Source organism: Myxine glutinosa, chromosome 4 (genome assembly GCF_964187855.1).
Source record: "Myxine glutinosa chromosome 4, kmMyxGlut1.1, whole genome shotgun sequence".
Taxonomy (NCBI): domain Eukaryota; kingdom Metazoa; phylum Chordata; class Myxini; order Myxiniformes; family Myxinidae; genus Myxine; species Myxine glutinosa.
The window spans coordinates 100,420,163-100,437,381 of NC_136264.1; the positions used below are offsets into that span (position 1 = coordinate 100,420,163).

Here is a 17,219-nt window from a genome sequence, read left to right on the forward strand (position 1 = left end):
AGGCTGAGGGAGATGGAGAGGGAGAGGGAGAGGGAAAAAGCAGTGGGACAGCACAGATTTTTCTTCGCCTAGATTTCCCCCGAACCACGTGACCGATGACGTCATCGTTATTTTTTTTCTAAACTAATTTATTCATAGATTATGCTCAAGAAATTTCATCTTGATCGGATAAAGTTTTGTACTTGTCGAATTATGATGACATAATGGAGGCACCTATGACATCATTAACATATTTTATTCCCCATGGAGAGTTCTTTACAATGAGCCACGTCTCAAGTTTTTTCTGTTCAGAACTATCGGAGATTGTTACGTGCTCCTCCCCAAACCCCGGTCACGGTGTACCTCCGAGCCCCGAAAGGAGTCACGGCAGAAAGATGTGCTATTATGTGTGCCAATGACCAATGGTGAAAACACACCAATCAGTTGTTCCAAAACCCAAGTATTGTATTAAAATCACACAATAATAACAAGTAACGCACGTACAAGAAAACCTCAATTACACCGCAAATACCATATAATTCCGATGATGATACCACCAGTTTCTTCACTCAATAACTCACGGTACTCCACGTGAGTGAACTGTAACACCCCCAAAGTCACTGTCACGACACCAGGCCAAAGTCGATCCACGCTCCGGTGATCACAAGAAAAAAGGTCGTACTGAGACCTGAACCCAGAACGGCTAACAGTCGACGCTGCAGACGAGCCGCTGGGTGAGTTCGGGCCGACGTCGGTCAGGTAAAAGTTCACCCAAAAGGCGACTGGGAATTCACACCTTCGGTTCACCAGACGATGACGCTGACATGAACGAGCAGCAGTTCCCAAGCGGGGAACCGCGAATTCCCAAGCAAAATCCACGACACACACGAGAACCAGGCTAACGGCTGGTGCGAGCTGAAATGGCGGACGGGCCCTTAATGGAGGCGTACCTGCTCTCCAGCAATGATTCACTTTCGGAACCAACAGCAAAACCCGTCACACAGGTTTATCTGCCACAGTAATACCGACACTGTCACAGGAATCCCTTTCCTGGGGAAACCAATATTCGCTCGTGACCAATGTCCACCAGAGTCCGCTCGACACCTCGAAGCAGATCGGCCTTTCTTTCCCGATCTCACTTGATCCGCTCCAGCCTCTTCCTCTTCTTCCTCTTCCGGTTTCTCCAGATCCATTTTGTTTTTCTTTTGAAACACTAATTTTTACCTTTGAAGACAGTTATCTCCATTTCACACAAACTGTAACAACAATAGCATATGAAACTAAAAATGCTTCCAGTGGATGAAAACCACAAAGACGGAAGTGACGAATCCGGAACAGAGATATCGAGGTGCAAAGTTTTTCGGGTTTTCCAAGATGGCGGCCAAACCACGTGATCTATGACGTCATAATTACCATTAAAAAATACTACAGGTGGAGTTGCACATATGGAGAAAATGTCCTGTCAATCGGACCAACGGTTGCAGAGAAAATCTTATTTATTCTGTGCGGACAAACAGACAGACAGACAGACAAACAAACAAACAAAGAAACAAAGACTCAAATGCAATACCCTCTCCTCGGGCGAGGGTAAATATGTTGACCATAGCAGATACTTGTGAAATCCCTGAAATAAGTTGACCTTAGGCCTTTGTTGACCTTTTGGCCTATGTTGACCTCAAAAATAATTGGTTGTTGAATTCAGTGTCCAGATATGTAAATCCTTCTCAAATTTCAAGGCAATCAGATGAAAAGTGATGAGCTCAGGAATTGGACAAAGTTGTTGATCTTTGGCCAATGCTGACCTTTTGACCTCAAAATCAAAAGGCTTCTTCCTTCTGAACAAATCTATCATTTGGTGAAGTTTCGTAAAGATTGGTTTTAAATTGTGACATGTAGGTGATTGACATACAAACAGACAGATGGAATAACGCACAAGACCAACCAATATAGAGTACTTGAAAAACCTTCGATTTCCGCAAGTAATGAATGTAGTATATGTCAGGAAATTGCCACAATCGCTGGTTGTGATCTCCTTTGGTGGGTATCAGAAGGCAGAATGAATACACCCACCGCCTACCCCCAAGACCCAAGGGATCCATCATTTTCTCGGTTGATGTTTTGAAGGAGTGAGCGTCGATGTCGTCAATCTTAAGCATTTGAACATTTTCAGATGTTCCACATCATATGGATTATTTACTCCAAGGGTGCTTTTAAGGATCATCTCCAAGCCCCACACAGGTTCCAGTTGTAGCTCGTTTGTTGATATTTCCTGGTATCTCATTCAAATACTGTGCTCCTTGCAGTTGTTGTCTATCACTCGAACCACTCTGACTGTTACTTGCATGAGGTCAATTTCCTTTATGGAAAATATATCTTCTTGTACTTGATTTCCTCGTTTGGTTTTTCCAATGCATTTAGATCGGTCATTGGGTAGCATGATACTTTAACGAGTGATGCCACCTTTTTAAATGTGTCAGTACAATATCTGCCCAGGTGATTTGTAAAAAGGTATTTTTTATTATATTGTCGTGTTCCTGGTGATTAAAATCTTTCCCAGGATCGAATAGCCGAGCAAGCTTTAACTCTGAGGCACTGATCAAATGCGGACTTAATATACGTGGGAGTGGAGGGGAAGAACGGGGAGTGGAGGGATGAAGGGTCTTACCTGTGGTTCGTCGGACGTTCCCAAACCTGCAAAAAAATAACTCGCACGAAAACGGATTTTAAAATGTACAAAAATAACAAAAGGATTTATTTAAAGAAAATACCGATAATAAGAAAAGCGCAAAGGTAAAACTAAATTCCTATGGGATCCTCCACAGAAGATTTAAAACACAGTCTGTGAATGGGTCCCGGAGGTCCGTGAGCGGGAACACGCCTTGGTGCGAAGTAGGCCTCGTTGCGCCCTTGTTCTTTATGCCGCACCTCGTCACGCTGCAGCCCAGCAGCGCTCATCCATGCGTTGTTCCCGCCTGGAAATCTGCAGCTCTCCGTCCGTGGCTCTTCCGCCTTACGTCCACCAGCAAAGTCCTGGAACACAGCCGCTGCGATGAAGCCCAATTAAGAGAGAAATGTCAGCGCACAGCCGTCTCCCACCAAAGTCCGAACCAAGCCGGCCAAAAGTCCGTCAGCTCATTCTTTTCTCAGCCAACCTCTCATGTCATCGGTGCTTCTTCTCCAATCCCTGCAGGCCAACACCACAGGCTCAGCTCTTCACCACTCAACACGCCGTCCGCCTTCGTGACGCAGTCCGACTTCGTGATTCAGTCCGCCTCCGTGACGCAGTCCGCCTTCGTGACGCAGTCCGCCTGTCAATCATAACCCTGACCAATGGTGTCTCCTCAAGGTGTGGCTTTTCGGCCTGCCTGACCCTGTGGTGATGTAGATGGTTGCCATGCCATCGGCATTGATCAGAACTGGCTTCTGGTTGCTTTTTATTGTTATTTAAAGCAGTTAATGGGCAATTCCTTCTCTACTCTACGTCTAATAGGGTGCCATAAGGGACAAAGGATGTAAATCACCGAGGGAAAGACATACAGGGAATGAACATAATCCCTGAGCTAGTTAACATGCCCCATTCCTCATAATGGAGACGGAGATACACCTTAATCTGCCATTCGGGCTAAACAAAATCCTACTTATTACATGGTGGTGGTTCTTCTTCTTCACAACAATCAGAGCATGCTACCGATACAAATCTACCTGGTCTAAAGTAATCACTACCCCACAAACATAACAATATTATGGACCGTGACCACTTGGCCACAGTTTCTCTTTGGAAGGATTAGACAACATAATGTCGTCCTTATTGTATAACTAGCACACCTGGATAGTTTATATAGATGAACGGATCATATTTGCTGGGAGCACTCATCCTCACTGTGGTGCTCTCCCAACAAGGGAGGAGTTTCTTTGGCAGTAAGTGAGGGGAGAGGGTGATGAGTCTGGAGGGAATAAGGGCGGGGAACTGACCAGGGAGGGACATGAGTGGGAGGATTCCGAAGCTCTTGATTTCCCATCTCTCGTTGTGCTTTCATGATGAACCAAACCCGGTAGAGGTGGGCTGTTTATTTAAGACCTTATAGTTTCTGTTGTCACTTGTTTAAGGTACAGATGAGGTTAGGAGTTTATTTCCCATTCAAAATACCTCTGCACCTCTTCTTGTTTTGTGCTTGTTCCTCTGTCTAAAGTATTTAGTCATCCAGCATTTTCAGTTTCCTTTGCTTCATTTTACAAAGCACTTTTTGTTAACATTTGAAATGTTTTTTTAGAGTTACCGGTGCGAGGTCTTTCTTTCGGTCAGTGATTACAATAAAGGCCTATCTATCTCAGTGACTTGCGGGAAATATCTCACGTGGTCTTCCATGTTTACTTACACTGGCCGTGATAAATAGATAGCAACAGATAGCAGTTAAGCAATGACATTCAATAAGTTACTGAATATTGTCAGGATCTTTTGTTTTTTAATTACTAGTTGTTTTATTTTAAATTCTTAGTGTAAAACTCGATACATTAGATGATGTGGATGTGTGTGTTTGTTTGTTTGTATGTGTGTTGTGACATATGTGTGTATATGTGTGTTGTGACGTGTGTGTGTGTGTGTGTGTGTGTGTGTGTGTGTGTGTGTGTGTGTGTGTGTGTGTGTGTGTGTGTGTGTGTGTGTGTGTGTGTTGTGACATGTGTGTGTGTGTGTGTTGTGCATATGTGTGTTGTGCATATGTGTGTTGTGACATATATGTGTGTGTCTGCATATGTGTGTTGTGACGTGTGTGTGTGTGTGTGTGTGTGTGTGTGTGTGTGTGTGTGTGTGTGTGTGTGTGTGTGTGTGTGTGTGTGTGTTGTGACATGTGTGTGTGTGTTGTGTATATGTGTGTTGTGACATATATGTGTGTGTCTGCATATGTGTGTTTGTATATGTGTGTTCTGACATATGCGTGTCTGTGCGTGTGTGTGTGTGTGTGTGTGTGTGTGTGTGTGTGTGTGTGTGTGTGTGTGTGTGTGTGTGTATGTTGTGACGTGTGTACATGTACATGTGCGTGTGTGTATGTTGTGACGTGTGTACATGTGCATGTTGTGACGTGTGTGTGTGTGTGCGTGCGTGTGTGCGCGTGCGTGTGTGTGTGTGTGTGCGCGTGTGTGCGTGTGACGTGACGTGACGTGACGTGACGTGACGTGACGTGGTGTGACGTGACGTGTGACGTAAATATGTAATTTACGTATACTGGATGTCGCAATTTATGTATATTAGGAGTGTGGTACCCAGCGCTCCATGGCCAGATGAGCTTTTCCCGGTATGAGTTTCGGGCCGTGTCGGACAAAAGCTATGGAGTTATATTGGCCTCATGGTGGTTACCTTTTGCCTGCGGGCCGGCGGCAGCAGTGGATGACCCCACATCCCAATTGACACTTTATAGTAGCCTTTGATGGCCTCAAAACGGCCTTCATGGTCAACGTGCGGTAACTTGAAACCTTTCCCAGATTCTGACGTATCAACACCCTAAAATTTGGGGCCTCATGGTGCTCCGGTTCTGCCCAACTTGGAGCATTCACATCAGCGTGCCAGCGTGACCACTTTGACATGAGTTGTTTGTTACGATTGTTAGGACAGTGGGGTTTTTTGTCTCAAAGTGAATAAGGGAGTGTAGATGAGCAGTAAAGTGTGGTTATGCAAAGAACACAAGTTATGGATCAGAGGAGCAGCATATATTTATATACATATACATATACAAATACATATACATATACATATACATATATACATATCCTAGCTTGTATACGAACTAATTGTAATTTGTCGTTACTGAGGAACGGGCTTATTTTAGCCGAGGATAATGACTGTACCTGAGTTGCTGTGTTGTCATGATTTTCACCAATCACAATACAAACAATTATTTTGCACAAATGTATTTGTTGTGTTTGTGATATTACATTTTTATCGGAAATTTAGGTTGAAGAAAGCGGGAATGGTGGATGTATTGGTTGAATTTTTTTTTTTTTTTTCAAGAAAGAACCCCTCAGCACATACATAGGGGAAGGGGAGGTGCAGACTGGAAATTTGGAACGATTACACCTCACCACCACGTAATTCAAAACACGTCACCACCAAGTAAGTCAAAACACGTCACCACCAAGTAATTCAAAACACGTCACCACCAAGTAATTCAAAACACGTCACCACCAAGTAATTCAAAACCTGTCACCACCAAGTAATTCAAAACACGTCACCACCAAGTAATTCAAAACAACACACCACCAAGTAATTCAAAACACTTCACCACCAAGTAATTCAAAACACGTCACCACCACGTAATTCAAAACACGTCACCACCAAGTAATTCAAAACACCACACCACCACGTAATTCAAAACACGTCACCACCAAGTAATTCAAAACACCGCACCACCAAGTAATTCAAAACACTTCACCACCAAGTAATTCAAAACACCGCACCACCAAGTAATTCAAAACACGTCACCACCAAGTAATTCAAAACACCGCACCACCAAGTAATTCAAAACACTTCACCACCAAGTAATTCAAAACACTTCACCACCAAGTAATTCAAAACACTTCACCACCAAGTAATTCAAAACTCGTCACCACCAAGTAATTCAAAACACTTCACCACCAAGTAATTCAAAACACCGCACCACCACGTAATTCAAAACACCACACCACCACGTAATTCAAAACACGTCACCACCAAGTAATTCAAAACACCTCACCACCAAGTAATTCAAAACACTTCACCACCAAGTAATTCAAAACACCGCACCACCAAGTAATTCAAAACTCGTCACCACCAAGTAATTCAAAACACCGCACCACCAAGTAATTCAAAACACTTCACCACCAAGTAATTCAAAACACTTCACCACCAAGTAATTCAAAACACGTCACCACCAAGTAATTCAAAACACTTCACCACCAAGTAATTCAAAACACCGCACCACCACGTAATTCAAAACACGTCACCACCAAGTAATTCAAAACACGTCACCACCAAGTAATTCAAAACACGTCACCACCAAGTAATTCAAAACACGTCACCACCAAGTAATTCAAAACCTGTCACCACCAAGTAATTCAAAACACGTCACCACCAAGTAATTCAAAACAACACACCACCAAGTAATTCAAAACACTTCACCACCAAGTAATTCAAAACACGTCACCACCACGTAATTCAAAACACGTCACCACCAAGTAATTCAAAACACCACACCACCACGTAATTCAAAACACGTCACCACCAAGTAATTCAAAACACCGCACCACCAAGTAATTCAAAACACTTCACCACCAAGTAATTCAAAACACCGCACCACCAAGTAATTCAAAACACGTCACCACCAAGTAATTCAAAACACCGCACCACCAAGTAATTCAAAACACTTCACCACCAAGTAATTCAAAACACTTCACCACCAATTAATTCAAAACACTTCACCACCAAGTAATTCAAAACTCGTCACCACCAAGTAATTCAAAACACTTCACCACCAAGTAATTCAAAACACCGCACCACCACGTAATTCAAAACACCACACCACCACGTAATTCAAAACACGTCACCACCAAGTAATTCAAAACACCTCACCACCAAGTAATTCAAAACACTTCACCACCAAGTAATTCAAAACACCGCACCACCAAGTAATTCAAAACTCGTCACCACCAAGTAATTCAAAACACCGCACCACCAAGTAATTCAAAACACTTCACCACCAAGTAATTCAAAACACTTCACCACCAAGTAATTCAAAACACGTCACCACCAAGTAATTCAAAACACTTCACCACCAAGTAATTCAAAACACCGCACCACCACGTAATTCAAAACACGTCACCACCAAGTAATTCAAAACACTTCACCACCAAGTAATTCAAAACACGTCACCACCAAGTAATTCAAAACACTTCACCACCAAGTAATTCAAAACACCGCACCACCACGTAATTCAAAACACGTCACCACCAAGTAATTCAAAACACTTCACCACCACGTAATTAAAAACACTTCACCACCAAGTAATTCAAAACACTTCACCACCAAGTAATTCAAAACACGTCACCACCAAGTAATTCAAAACACCTCACCACCAAGTAATTCAAAACACTTCACCATCAAGTAATTTAAAACACCTCACAGCCATAAAACACGTAATAAAAACACCTCACAGCCACAAAATTAAAAACACCTCACCACCACAAAATTGAAAACAACTCACAGCCATAAAACACGTAATAAAAACACCTCACAGCCACAAAATTAAAAACACCTCACCATCACGTCATTTAAAAACACCTCACCACCAAGTAATTCAAAACACCTCACCATCACGTAATTCCAGACACCTCATCACCAACTAATTCAAAACACCTCACCACCGTAATTATAAATACATCACCACCACGTGATTCAAAACCACCACAACGTCATTAAAAACACTTCACAACCACGGAAACAAAAGTTTGAGGGAGTCGTTAAGTGACAACACAGACACTGCCCAGATGTGTAGATATATAGATAAATGACTGCACCCGAGTTGCCGTTTTGTCATGGTTTAAGCCAATCATAATTCAAACAATTATTTTGCACAAATGTATTTGTAATATACGTGATATCACATTTTATAAACAATTGAAGTTGAAGACTTAAGTTGAAAAAAAAAATTCCCGAAAAAATTCCCCCAAAAAAAATTGGAAACTTTTTCAAAAAAAATACCCTGAGGACATACAGACGGGAGAGATACTGTATGTGCATACCAGAAGTTTGGTACGATTTCACAAAAGTTTGAGAAAGTAGTTCAGTGACAAGACAAGACAAGACAACACAACACAACACAACACAGACACTGCACAGATATACAGTCACGTGAAAAAGTAAGTACACCCCATGTAAACTTTTGACTTTTTCAACATATTTCAACATACAGCTATTTGATCTTTATTTCAACAATATTGACAGATAAAGGTGATATAATACAACAAATATCATGAAACATTTACATTTTGTAGTCCATTGTATAATTTAAATAAACATAAATGCAAATTTCGCATGTGGAAAAAGTAAGTACACCCTTGGCTCTCATAGGTGGTATTGCCCCCTTTGGCAGAAACAACCTCAAGTAGGCGTTTCTTATAACTGTCTACCAGTCTCTGACATCGACTGGGAGAAATTTTTTCCCACTCCTCCATGCAGAATTCTTTCAGCTGTGCGATGTTTGAGGGGTTTCTTGCATGCACAGCTCGTTTCAAATCCCCCCACAACATCTCGATGGGATTTAGATCCGGGCTTTGACTTGGCCATTCCAGAACCCTCCATTTCTTTCTTTCCAGCAATTCCTTGGTGGATTTACTGGTATGTTTAGGGTCATCGTCATGTTGCAAGGTCCACCTTCGGTTGAGCTGCAACTCTCCGACAGATGGTCTCACATTATCCTCAAGCACCCTCTGGTACAATGAAGAATTCATAGTGGATTCTATGATGGTGAGCTGCCCAGGCCCTGATGCAGCAAAGCTGCCTCAAACCATAATATTTCCACCACCATGCTTTCTAGTTGGTATCAGGTTATTGTGGTCAAATGCTGTCTTTGGTTTTCGCCAAACATGTCTTCTGGTCCTGAGGCCAAATAGCTCTACCTTTGATTCATCTGTCCAGAGCACATTGTTCCAGAAGTGCTGGTCTTTGCCGAGGTGTTCATTGGCAAACTTTAGTCTTGCCCTGATGTTCTTTCTGGACAGCAAAGGTTTCCTCCTGGCACACCTCCCATGTAGATAGAATTTGTGCAGCCTCTTTCTAATGGTAGACTCGTGCACTTTGACATCAAAAGTGGAAAGAGCTACCCTAGGTCCCGTGATGACATTCTGGGGTTTTTAGAGACTTCTTTCAGCATCTTGCAGTCTGTTCTCGGGCTGAACTTGCTGGGGCGGCCTGGCCTGAACAAGTTGGCAGTTGTTTGGAATCTTCTCCACTTGTAAATGATCTTCCGGACAGTCGAATGATTGATTTCAAATTGTTTGGAGATCTTTTTAAATCCCTTCCCAGACTCGTAGGCATCTATAACCTTCTTTCTGAAGGCCTCAGAGAGCTCTTTTGATCTAGGCATGGTGACGCCACACACTTCAACAACAAAGAGCAAACCAAACTAAATGTCTGAGGTTTAAATAAGACAGGTTCCTCCAAGATCCTCTCTAACGATGTTCTAATCATTTGCACCTGAGCTGGTGCACCTGATTCTAATTTTAGGTATTTGAAGTGGTGATAAATGTGGGGGTGTACTTTACTTTTTCCACATGCGAAATTTGCATTTATGTTTATTTAAATTATACAATGGACGACAAAATGTAAATGTTTCATGATATTTGTTATAGTATATCACCTTTATTTATCAATATTGTTGAAATGACGAACAAATAGCTGTGTGTTGATATATGTTGAAAAAGTCAAAACTTTACATGGGGTGTACTTACTTTTTCACGTGACTGTATATATCCCTGATTGACTGGGATATGACAAAATATATGTAAATCCAATCTTACTCAATATAATAATTGTATAAAAACTGTTTCTGTGCACAGTTTCATTTACTGCTTTCTGATGTCATGGCTCCTTGGTCTTGGCTGTTTCTCAACGAGTAATGATGAAGTGGTTCCGAAAGCAAAGCAGGAGTTGTTTGGGGCATTGCGCTCACCAAACTACCCCTACGTCTACCCCAACTTTCTGCAGCGTACATGGCATGTCCAGGTCCCGAATGGCTACAGAGTTCAAATAAAATTCCTGCATTTTGACTTGGAACCTTCATACCTCTGTGAATATGATGCCATAGAGGTAGGGATAGGAAAACCGACGCTTTGGTGCTTTATTATGATTTGTGTGCAGGAGGATAGCATTAAAAAGTGATTTGTGTTTTCCATTGCTTGATTTTGGTTTGAGCATACATATGATAACAGCTATGGTGTGCCTCGTTTATAACTGTTAAATCTGTCCACATCTGCCTGTTTACCTGACTAGGTATGCACACTCACATCTAAGCTGTCGTTCCTGGGTTAGTATCTTTGCCCTGCTATAAACTGTCCCCCTCGTGTTTTGCAGGCAGGATAATGCTATCGTATACAGTAAGGCACCACATATTTCAGAGGTTAGGTTTCAGAAGAGCTCGCTAAAATAAAAACAAACATACCACAACTAAAAATTGTTTTTGAGACATAGCATAACCATATTTTGACTTCGTGACAACACTAAAAAAAAATTGTGATGTAAAACACCAAGTGATCAATTGTGACATTCATATATATATATATATATATATGTATATATATATATATATATATATATTGTATATACTAGGGCATGCCCGTACTATATATAAGCTAGGACGTGCCCGTACGTGGGTGCCCGTTCCTTGCCAAAAAAAAAAAAAAAAAAAAATTTGTGTAGGGGTGTGTGTGTGTAAACATCCTAGGGCGTGCCCGTACGTGGGTGCAAAAAAACATGCGTGCAAACAACAACAGCAAAAAAAAACTTTGAAACCACGTGGCAGTAACGACCACAGAACCCCCCCCCCCCCTCTATTTACATGAATGGTTTGGTCCATTCGCAACGACCACAGAACCCCCCCCTCTATTTACATGCAATGGTTTGGTCCATTCGCAACGCCAAAGCGAACGGCGAACGGCTAAATCGCCATAGCTCGGTAAGTACTTGTCCGATTAATTTAAAACCTTGAAAAGGCACATCCTCGGGTCCCCAGCAATATACCTGGCAAGTTTCAAGTATATCGGACCCGTGGTTGTCGAGAAACAGCGGTCACAGACAAACGTACAAACGTACAAACAAACACACAGAGATTACTGGAATTATAGATAGATGTATATATATATTGTATATATGTATACATATATATATATATATTTACATATATATATATATATATACATATATATATATATATTGTAACGATTTTGAGAAGTGTGTAACGAATTTGAGAAGTGTAACGGTTTTGGAGGAAGTGTAACGAATGTGGAAACGTTACAATGTGAACGTTACAAAAGTATGGTAACATCCTGGTAATGTAAATAATGGTCGCAGCCGTCGTCCTAGTTAATTCCATGAAACTTACACGCAGGTCACGATATATCTTTTAAATAGTGTATTTCCTTATTCCATGTAGGCTAAATATGTGTTTCCCACTAGATTGACTTTGCATTGTATCAAACAAAATAAGCGTAGGCCCTTCCAATTTCCCCAAAACCTCCCTTCCAATTGCCTTCCGCATTTTGGGCGGTTTTCTTCAAACCACCATTGGCCACGAGGTAGGGTTGGGGAAGAAAGGCGTGTCTCCACCTCGTCATAAGAGGGAAGGAGTGAACCAGCCCTAACAGCCAATCAACACCGCGGTGAGCGACCCGGTAGGCGTGCCCTCGGAGCCGGCGGCTTGATTTCGCCCGAGGTGATAAAAGCGACTGTAAGGGACTGCTTTACGAGATGACCCTGGGAGATGAGCAAAGAGGCTGCACCAAGAGGAGCGGTGAGATGCGAAATGCTCCAAGCCAAAGAGGAGAGGTACTCGGCAAGGAAACCAGCTTTGGAGAGACGCGCTGAAAGGAGGGAGACGGCTCCACCCCAAGAAGAGGAGCAGGTGTGCCGAACCAGCGCGTGACGTCTACCGCAGCGGATACACGACGGAGGGTTTCCCGCCAAAACCGCGAGGAATTGCGAGCTGCGGCCTCCCGACTTTGCCTCACTCTCAAGCAATCCACCTCAAGCCCTACCTGCCTGCATTATCCCCTGTGTAAGTGTGAACGTCCTGTCCTGCTCGTTGTCTTGGGGTTAAGTAAAAATGAATAGTGTAAGTTAACGATTCGCTGTGTTACTGCTTTTTCCATCCATTGCTGTGTGTGTATAATAAATCTGTTCTTCCTCCGTATTCTTCTTCTTCTTCTTTTTCATTCTCTTTCGGTCGCTTTAGAGGTTTCCCGATTGAATATCTGTGGGGCGATCTGGTCAACGTCGGGTGGAATCGGGTTCTAATCGGGGAGTAACTGTTCGGACGCGGTTAAATACACCACCGCTCGGTCAATATAACATCTAAAGCCGCGTCTGTAACATTTGGTGTCGAGGAGTTGGATTCGGACCTGGGACTAAATTTGTTAGGCCCAAATTTTGGAACACCAATTGTACTATTAGAGTAACAATTGGTGTCGAGGAGGGAGATCGGACCCGAAATCGGACCCGAAGCGCGCTTAACGCGCTCAAAATTACAAGCTGCCGAAATTTATTTTGTTTTATAAAGCAAAACCCGAATTTTGAGATCGCGCCATGGACAATCAAGGCGATCGGATGTCGGTGGGAGAGATAGACAGGGTGGAATTGACCCAGGACCTCGGGGAAATGTATGTGGACGAAAGGGAGGAGGAGAAAAATAGCAATGTGGTTGCGGAAGTATCAGACGCGCAAAGTGGCGTCCTCACGCACGTGGGTGTAGCGGCACCAAATTTTGCCGCGACCGTAGCAGCGCCGTTGGTGGATTTGAACCTTTTTTTTATACAAATGAAGGCCCTTATGGACAAGAATAGCGAAGAAATGGAAAGCAGAATTATGGGGCAAATGGGGGTAATGGGAAACCAAATGGGGGTAATGAGGGACGAAGCGAGGGGTACCGGTGAGAAGTTAGACAATAATTTTGAGGGGTTAGACAACGGGATAAAAGAGGTAAAGAATGGGTTAACGGGGGTGGAAAACAGAATGGCTGCCTAGGAGAATCAGTTAGAGGGGGTGAAAAATGGGTTAATGGGGTTAGAAAATAGGATGGAGGACAAATTGCGGGAAATAGGGGAACAATCTGCCAGGGAAATCAAACAAATGGGAGAGCAGATAGAGGAGGTGAAAATCGGGGTAGAAACCAAACTGGATGCTCAGAGGGATGAATTGGGACAGATGAGGGTGGCATCTACAAAAGAGATGGAGGAAATACGACGAGGGGTAAGTGAGGAGGTTTCGGGGCTACGCGAGGAGGTAAAGCGAGGTGAGAAGCGTATGGAGAAAGAGGTGAGAAATAATACGGCTAAGTTACAAGGGGGAATAGAAGATCTGACGAAGGGAGTAGAACAGCTGACAGTCGGACAAAGGGAACTAGCGGACCAAGTGGAAAAGAACACTGCAATCATCGGGGGTTTGAAAGCGACACGAAAGGACATTAAAAACGAATTAATAGCAACACAAAAGGAATGTCAGATGGTACATGAGGGGTTGACGAAGAAGTTGGAGGAGGTGACAGAAGTGATGGAGACGAAGGACCGAGAGGTGAGGACGCACATCGAAACGGTTAAGGTGGCGTTAGAGGAAGAGATAGAGGGGGCGCACCGGGAGATGAAGGAGGTAAAGGAAAAATTAGAGGAGGTGGAAGAGGGGGTGAGTGAAATTAAGAAGAGACGGAGGGAAACTAAAAGGGAGATAAAGGAGGAAGTCATGGAATATGTACAAGGTCTGTGTTCAAATCATGATGAGGTGCTCACTAACCAAATAAAAAGTTTGCAGGTGGCAGAGGAGGTGCGACGACGAAGTACGGAAGTGAGTGGCAATGTATATGATGTGAGGGGAGATTCAGTCGGCTTGGGGGGTGGTGTAGACCCGGGTGTTCGTGAGGGACCAATGGTAAGATGTATGACTGGTCCGGAGTGGATGGACAGGGGAGGTGTGCAAGGAGGTTTGGCTATGGGGAGTGAGGGGGGTGCTGGTGAGCAAGGGTGTGGGGGTATGGCGTGGGTAGCGGGTTGCGGAGGGGCGACCCAGGCATCGACACCAGGAGGGGTAGTGTTTGGAGGGACGGGGGACGCGCGGGAGCCCCCCGGGAATAACGTACTGTGGGAGCCCGAACGGGTTGGTCCCGCGTTGATCCCGCAAGGAGTGACGCGCGGGGTCCGACCTTCGGGCGCCCACAAGGTCCCACTCGCGCCGTATGACGGCAAGAGTGATTTGAGGGCGTACCTGGCGCAGTTTGAGTACGTATGTAAAGGCAACGGTTGGAATCCGGACGAAGGTGGAGTACACCTGGTGGGGGCACTGCGCGGTGCGGCGGCGGAGGTGCTGACGGCTTTACCACCGGGTGCTCTCACCCTGCCAGCTCTCCGTGCGGCATTAATTAATCGGTTCGGCATTGAGCAGCAAAGCAAGCTTGTTAAAGCCCAACTTGCGCAGCGAAAACGCAAGCCCCAGGAGACCATCGGGGAACTTGCTCACGATATTCGCCGCGCGGTCGGGATTACACACGCGGACATGGCAGCGAGTTCCCAGGAAAGCCTGGCGCTGGATCACTTTATTCAGGCCCTTCCGGATCTGGAGCTCCGGCAACAGCTCGCCATGTGGCGCCCGCAAACCATGAGTCAGGCGGCCGACGCTGCAGCCCGTTGGGAAGCAGCGAGGCCCCTGGCCCGGGGAGGCGAGCGCCACGCAGTGGCGGTGCGTCAGATGGGGCCCGTGATGGGGGGCGGCCCCCCAAGGGGGCCCGCCCCCGACGGGGGCCCTGACCTGGAAAGCATGGTCCGGAGGTTAGTGGATCGGCGCCTGGCGGGACCTGGACCATGGCAGGCGGCCCCAGCGATGGCACCCGGTAGTCCCCGACAGAGTACCCCAATTCGGACATACAGGGGGGGGAATTTGGAATACCGGAGGCAAGCACCTTACCAGGTGAGGTGCTATAATTGTGCTCGGATGGGTCACCGTGCATGGGAGTGTCGAGCTCCGCGCCGGGACGTTTCCCGCCAACCGATGCCCTCAACTCCGCCCCGTATAGATCGGCCTAGCCGACCTCAGACACCCCCCCCGCCAGGGCCCGGGAAACTAGAACGTGCCGGGCATGCAGGGCGGTGTTCGGCAGTAGGGGATGGGGAGAAGCCCTCGTTGACGCGACAGGTCATTCATTGTGGCCGAATTGGGACGGGTAGTTTGACAATTCGGTGCAAAATTGCCGGCGTGGGGGTGGACGCCGTGGTGGACACGGGAGCCAGCGCCACGATCATCAGCCCCGTGGTCCTTAATTCGAGTGCAGACGGCTGGGGTAAAATCCAGCGTCTGGAAAATCATAGTTTGCAGTTGGCTACCGGGGCAACGGCTCCGATCATAGGGCGTGGTTTTGTGACCCTCAAGTTGGGATCGGTAAAGGAAGAGATAGAGGTTTGGGTGGCGGAGGTGTGCGACCCGTGCTTAATAGGGTTGGATTTGTTGACTGCCAGCGGTTGTAAAATCGACTTGAGTCGGGGGATCCTGCGATGGGGAGTGGAAGAGCTACCATTGGAGGGGATGAGCACGGCCGAGAGGGTGGAGCTGGAGGCTCCTGAGGCCGTGACCATCCCTCCGGGGGCCGAGGCCATCGTGCCGGCCCGATGGTCAGCTCGCCCGACATGGCAGGAATCCTGCGGCCTGGTCGAACCGGTGGCAGCGCTATCCATACCGGGTTTAATCGTGGGCCGTACCCTTGTAAAAACGGACGGGCCGGTGGTGGCCGTCCGAGTAATTAATAGTAGCACAGAACCACACACTATAGTAAGGGGCACGAAGGTAGCTGGCTGCACCCCAGTTAGAGAAGTCGCGTCAGTGAGGGGCGAGAACGTCCAGCCGAGCCGGCCCCAGGGGGAGCCTTCAATAAGTTCTAGGAATTGGCCCGATCCCATTTGCGAGATGGTAAATCGTAGTAGTGTAGAGTTGGGAGGTACCCAGAGGGAGGCCTTACACAAACTGGTTGGGTCCCATTTGGACCTCTTCTCCTTGTCCACCGAGGATATTGGACGTACGGGCCTGGTGAAACATCAGATCCACACCGGTGAGGCCCGGCCTATTCGTCAGGCCGCCCGACGGCTCCCTTGGAGCAAGAGGGCGGAAGCTGACGAGCAGGTTGAAAAAATGCTCGACGCAGGTGTGATCGAGCCCTCGGGAAGTCCTTGGATGTCACCTGTTGTGCTGGTCAAAAAGAAGGATGGGACCACGCGGTTCTGCGTGGACTATCGCCAGCTAAACAACGTGACACTCAAGGACTCATATCCCCTGCCAAGAATTGACGATACCCTCGATGCCGTTGCGGGCTCAAATTGGTTCTCGACTTTGGACCTCAAGAGTGGGTATTGGCAGGTGGAGATGGATAGGGCAGGGAAGGAGAAAACGGCATTTTCCACAGGTAAGGGACTGTATCAGTTTACTGTGATGCCGTTTGGTTTGTGTAACGCCCCCGCCACCTTTGAGA

The 17,219-nt window shown here is 45.7% G+C and overlaps 1 protein-coding gene across 2 annotated transcripts in view; it reads left to right on the plus strand.

Annotated features, from left to right (window-relative positions):
• The first annotated feature begins 3,969 nt into the window (after positions 1-3,969).
• LOC137415969 (uncharacterized) overlaps positions 3,970-17,219 on the plus strand; it is a 243,861-nt gene continuing 230,611 nt past the window's right edge. Inside the window, exons 1-2 of one of the 2 annotated variants that reach the window (XR_013623127.1) lie at positions 4,000-4,037; positions 10,564-10,896. The gene's annotated coding sequence lies outside the window, so the exon portion shown is untranslated. Of the gene's footprint in view, positions 4,038-10,563; positions 10,897-17,219 lie in introns of those variants that run through there. The other variant, XR_013623126.1, reaches the window with a different exon arrangement.